This window comes from Mobula birostris, chromosome 1 (assembly GCF_030028105.1).
Source record: "Mobula birostris isolate sMobBir1 chromosome 1, sMobBir1.hap1, whole genome shotgun sequence".
NCBI lineage: Eukaryota > Metazoa > Chordata > Chondrichthyes > Myliobatiformes > Myliobatidae > Mobula > Mobula birostris.
In genome coordinates this window covers 16,778,314-16,785,096 of record NC_092370.1, presented here as the reverse complement: position 1 = coordinate 16,785,096, position 6,783 = coordinate 16,778,314, and positions in this window count along the sequence as shown.

Genomic DNA, 6,783 nt, shown 5'->3' with positions numbered 1-6,783 from the left:
TCTTGTTTTGGATGCAGTTGAGGGGGATGACCTGATAGAGGACGACCACGCCGATCGGGTCTCTGGCCAATCCTGCTTCCGTGGTGCAGAAGCGAACGAGGAAGATGAGGAATGCGGTAGTCATAGGGGATTCCATAGAGAGGGGAACAGACAGGAGGTTCTGTCAGCCTGATAGAGATACCCGCATGGTCTGTTGCCTCGCAGGTGCCAGGGTACGGGATGTCTCGGATCGGGTGCAGGGTATTCTGAAGGGAGAGGGTAAACAGCCAGAAGTCTTGGTACTCGTTGGTACCAATGACATAGGCAGAAAAAAGGAGGAGGTCCTGAAGAGAAAATTCAGGGAGTTTGGTAGGAAGCTGAAAAGCAGGAACACTAGGGTAGTAATCTCAGGATTGCTCCCTGTGCCACACGCTAGCGAGTGCAAGATTAACACGATCAGGCGTGTTAATGTGTGGCTGAGAGACCGGTGTAGGGGGCAGGGATTCAGATTCCTGGATCATTGGGGCCTCTTCTGGGGGAGGTACGACCTGTACAAAAAGGACAGGTTATACCTGAACAAAAAGGGGTCCAATCTTCTAGCAGGCACATTTAATACAACTGTTAGGGAGGGTTTAAACTAATTTGGCAGGGGGATGGGAACCGGAATGATAGGGTTGAGGAAGGGGAAAACAAAAAGAAATCAAAGATAGCATGCAACAGAGATTATGGAAAGAACAGGCAGGAGATAAGACCATAAGATACAGGAACAGAAGCAGCCCACTCGTTCCACCATTCAATCATGGACTGATCCAATTCTTCCAGTCATCCCCACTCCCCTGCCTTCTCCCCGTACCTGCTGATGCCCTGGCTAATCAAGAGCCTATCAATCTCTGCCTTAAATACACCCAATGACTTGACCTCCACAGCTGCTCGTGGTAACAAATTCCACAGATTCACCACCCTCTGACTAAAGTAGTTTCTCCACTTCTCAGTTCTAAATAGATGCCTTTCAATCCTGAAGTCATGCCCTCTTGTCCTAGAATCCCATACCATGGGAAATAACTTTGCCATATCTAATGTGTTCAGGCCTTTTAACCTTCAGAATGTTTCTATGAGATACCCCCTCATTCTCCTGAACTCGAGGGGGTACAGACTAATAGCTGCCAGATGTTCCTCATACGGTAACCCTTTCATTCCTGGTATCATTCTTGTGAATCTTCTCTGAACCCTCTCCAATGTCAGTATATGCTTTCTAAAATAAAGAGCCCAAAACTGCACACAATACTCCAACTGTGGTCTCATGAGTGCCTCGTAGAGCCTCAGCATCACATCCCTGCTCTTATATTCTATACCTCTAGAAATGAATGCCAACATTGCATTCACCTTCTTCTCAACCGACTCAACCTGGAGGTTAACCTTTAGGGTATCTTGCACAAGGACTCCTAAGTCCCTTTGCATCTCTGCATTTTGAATTCTCTCCTCCTCTAAATAATAGTCTGCCCATTTATTTCTTCCACCAAAGTGCATGACCATACACTTTCCATCACTGTATTTCATATATTACTTCTTTGTCCATTCCCCTAAACTATCTAAGTCTCTTTGCAGGCTCTCTATTTCCTCAACACTACCCGCTCCTCCAACTATCTTTGTATTATCGGCAAATTTAGCCTCAAATCCATGAATACTGTAGTCCAAATCATTGACATACATCGTAAAAAGCAGCGCTCCCCACATCGACCCCTGTGGAACTCCACTGGTAACCAGCAGCCAGCCAGAATAGGATTCCTTTATTCCCACTCTCTGCTTTCTGCTGACCAGCCAATGCTTCACCCACGCTAGCAGATTCAATGGGCCAAAGGCCTACTTCTTCTCCTATATCTTATGGTCTTACATTCTTACTGGGCCTCAACTTCTGGACTTCAAATTGACCCTCAGGCCTCAATTCTTGGTATCAACCCCTACTTATTCCACCACTCTTGGCAGCATGTTTCACGCACTCACCACTCTCTGCTTAAAAAACATACCTCTGACATCCAAGTATTGTTCTTTCCTACAATCCTCTCCTTGTTTTAGCCATTTACGACCTGGGAATAAGTCTCTGGCTGACCACTCTCTCAATGTCTTTTATCATCTTCTAAACCTCAAGTTACTCTCATCCTCCTTCACTATAAAGAGAAAAGCCCTAGCTCGCTCAACCTTTCCTCGTTAGACATGCTCTCTCATCTATATAAGACCACAAGACATTGGAGCAGAATTAGGCAATATGGCCCATTGCATCTGCTTTGCCATTTAATCATAGCTGATAATTTTCTTCCCTCCTCAGTCCCACTCCCCGGTCTTCTCCCCATAATCTTTGATGCAGTGGCCAATTAAGATCCTATCAATCTCTGCTTTAAATACACTCAATGACCTGGCCTTCACAGCTGCCTGTGGTAATAAATTCCACAAATTCACCACCCTTTGGATAAAGAAATTTCTAGGCACCTCTATTTTAAATGGCTGCACCTCTATCCTGAAGCTGTGCTCTCTTGTCCTAGACTCCCCCACCAAGGGAAACATCCTTTCCATATCTACTGTGTCTAGGCCTTTCAACTTTTGAAAGGTTTCAATGAGATCCCCCTCATCCTTCTAAATTCTAATGAGTACAGACCCACAACTATCAAACGTTCTTTCCTGGAGCATAGAAGAATGAGGGGAGATTTGATAGAGGTATATAAAATTATGATGGGTATAGATAGAGTGAATGCAAGCAGGCTTTTTCCACTGAGGCAAGGGGAGAAAAAAACCAGAGGACATGGGTTAAGGGTGAGGGGGGGAAAGTTTAAAGGGAACATTAGGGGGGGCTTCTTCACACAGAGAGTGGTGGGAGTATGGAATGAGCTGCCAGACGAGGTGGTAAATGCGGGTTCTTTTTTAACATTTAAGAATAAATTGGATAGATACATGGATGGGAGATGTATGGAGGGATATGGTCTGTGTGTTGGTCAGTGGGACTAGGCAGAAAATGGTTCAGCACAGCCAAGAAGGGCCAAAAGTCTGTTTCTGTGCTGTAGTTTCTATGGTTTCTATATGATAACCCTTTTGTTCCTGAAATCATCCTTGTGAACCGCCTTTGAACCCTCTCCAATGCCAGCACATCTTTTCTTAGATGTGGAGCCCAAAACTGTTCACAATACTCAGGGTACGGCCTCACCAGTGCCTTATAAAGTCTCAGCATCACATCCCTGCTCTTGTATTCTAGACCTCTTGAAATAAATGCTAACATGGCATTTGCCTTCACTGACTCAACCTGCAAATTAACCTTCAGGGTGTTCTGCACAAGGACTTCATACTGTGACAATGAAGCAAAACTTTCAGCTTAAAATACAATGAGATCAACTTTCCTGTGAATGTAACAGTAATACTAAACACACTCATCGTTCATTATGTGCAGGTTAAGCAGCAGTTCCCAATGAACACTGAGGAAAAAGTCATCCAAGGTGCAACATCTCCTCATGTGTGGATATGGCTAAGCACATCACAGAAACCAGATTCCCTTCTATGGACTCTGTCAAATCTTCTCAATGTCTCAGTAAAGCACCCAGCATAATCAAAGGCATTCTCCTTCCCTCCTCTCCCATCGGCCAAAGGTACAAAAGCCACAAAGCACACACCATTAGGCTCATTGATAGCTTCTACCCTGCTCCAATAAGATTAGTAAGTGGTTCCCTAAGATGATAAGTTGAACTCTTGACCTCACAATCTACCTCACTATGATCTTGCACTATGTTGTTTACCTGCACTTCACTTTCTCAGTAACTGTCACCCTTTATCCTGCATTGTTATTGCTCTACCTCAATGCCCTGTGTAGTAATTTATCTATGTGGACACAATGCAAGATATGTATTCCACAGCATCTCAATACATGTGACAAGAATAAACCACTATCAAGAAATGTCCCTTCAATTCTAATAAAGAACAGGAAAATAGAAATGATTGTGACAAGTCATAAACACAAGAGATTTTGTAGATACTGGAAATCCAGACTAACACACAGAAAATGCTGGAGGAACTCAGCAGGTCAGTCAGTATCTAATGAAGGGAATAAAGTGTTGATGTTTCAAGCCAAGACCCCTCATCAGGACTTCAAGAGGTGGTGACAAATTGGTCACTTTCAATATTCAAAGGGATCGTGATTGGATGGATCAGGATATACAGAAAGTAAATGCACAAGCAATTAGATAACTTGATGGTCTTTAATGCAACTACACTATCCAATACACTCATTTTCTCCATCTCTTTACATTTGCTACAATGATGAGACATTTCACTGTGGTGCCTCTGAAACTCCTGCCCACTTTCTGAACTTTAGTCATAGTCATAGTCATAGTCATACTTTATTGATCCTGCGGGAAATTGGTTTTCATTACAGTTGCACCATAAATAATTATATAGTAATATGTAAATTATGCCAGGAAATAAGTCCAGGAGCAGTCTATTGGCTCAGGGTGTCTGACCCTCCAAGGGAGGAGTTGTAAAGTTTGATGGCCACAGGCAGGAATGACTTCCTATGATGCTCTGTGTTGCATCTCGGTGGAATGAGTCTCAGGCTGAATGTACTCCTGTGCGCACCCAATACATTATGTAGTGGATGGGAGACATTGACCAAGATGGCATGCAACTTGGACGGCATCCTCTTTTCAGACACCACCGTGAGAGAGTCCAGTTCCATCCCCACAACATCACTGGCCTTACGAATGAGTTTGTTGATTCTGTTGGTGTCTGCTACCCTCAGCCTGCTGCCCCAGCACACAACAACAAACATGATAGCACTGGCCACCACAGACTCGTAGAACATCCTCAGCATCGTCTGACAGATGTTAAAGGACCTCAGTCTCCTCAGGAAATAGAGACGGCTCTGACCCTTCTTGTAGACAGCCTCAGTGTTCTTTGACCAGTCCAGTTTATTGTCAATTCATATCCCCAGGTATTTGTAATCCTCCACCATGTCCACACTGACCCCCTGGAAGGAAACAGGGGTCACTGTTGCCTTAGCCCTCCTCAGGTCTACCACCAGCTCTTTAGCTTCCCTTCTGTCATCTATCTCTCACATGCCTGCTTCTGAACAGGGCATGAACAAAGGTCCCATGATCCTATGGTACACCCTAACAGCCTCTACATTCAATGAATCATTCTTTGTAACTTCCGTCATATCCAAAGATGGTCCATCGCTAAAAAGCTCAAAGTTCGAAGTAAACTATACTATGAGATTCAGTTTCTTACAAACATTCACAATAGAAACATGAAATACGACAGAATAAATGAAAAACTGCACACAAAGACCGACGAGCAATCAACATGCAAAAGAAGACAAACCATGTAAGTACAATAACAAATTAAAAGTACACAAATAAACAAATAATACGGAGAACATGAGTTGCAGAGTCTTTGAAAGTTACTCCATTTGTTGTGTTCGGTGTTACTGTGAATAAACACACATTGGTTCAGGAGCTTGCAGGTTGAAAGATAATAACTGTTACTGAACCTGGTCACTTTAAAGGTCCTGCCCTTAACAGTATGCTGTCTCAATTGGCCATGGATTTCCAAATGCTCATAACGTTAGGCCTCGAAATTAGCTCGGTGCTATCACACTACCTGACCTGCTGATTGTTTCCAGCATTTTCTGTTGTTGTTGCAAGGAAGAAAAATCATGGAAGGAAAGAAATTTTGCTGAGATTGTCCTTTGGTGGCAACTTTGGAGCACTGTGTGCCATAAGAAAAGAAGATTGGAATCATTCCCACATGAATTCATTGGGTTGATTCCTGGGATTGGCAAATTGTCCTGTGAAGTGAGTAAAAATTACTTGGTGCTCCTGTGAGTTTAAATGAATGGGTTTATTTCATTGGGACATACAAAGAATTGGCAGGCATGTTGCCAAGAGGCTGCTATCCTCAGTTCGTAAAACTAAAACAAGGGTAAATAGTCACAGAAAAGGAGGTCAGACTATTTCTGGGATTTTCTCGTAATGGCTGTTCAGTGATTAAGTATATTCATGGTTGAGACTCATGGAGATTAAGGCATTAAAGAGGAAGGTTGAAGTTCATATTGGACATCAAAGAGAGTAAAGCAGATGATTGGCCATGATCTTATTGACTGGCGGGTACAGTAGCGTAGCAGTTAATGTGTTTACAGCAGCAGTGATCGGTGATTGTGGTTCGATTCCCAGTGTTGACTACAAGGTGTTTATACATTCTCCTTGTGGCTGTGTGGTTTCATCCGGGTACACTACCTCTGTCTCCTCCGACATTCCAAGGACATACAGTTTGGGTTAGAGAATTGTGAGTGTGCTGTCTTGGTGCTGACAGAGTGACAACGCTTGCAGGCTGCCCAGCACGATCCTTGCTGATTTGATTTGACACCAACGATGCAATTCACTGCATCTTCCAATGTTTTGTTGCACAGCGCTGTTATTTGTCAATGTAGGGTAGAGAGTGAGTTGGTAAATCTGGTGGGAGCAAGGGATGATGGAAGCGGTGAGGGTGGAGTGCTGCAGGACAGGTGTTGGGCAGGTGGCAGAGAAGGAGTGCCAGGGCAGGGGGGGACGGGTGACACGCATGTGGACACACCAGCCCAGAGACACCAGGCAAGGTCATTTGAATTCAAACAATTGGCTTATTGATCATTATAGGATGTCTCTCTGGTGCTTCCTGCTTTCTCCTCCCTCCCTTTCCCTTTTCCCTACAATGATTCCCCTCTCCCTGCCCCCTTCCCACTCTCAGTCCGTGAAAGAGATCCATATCAGAATCAGGTTAATCATCACTCAC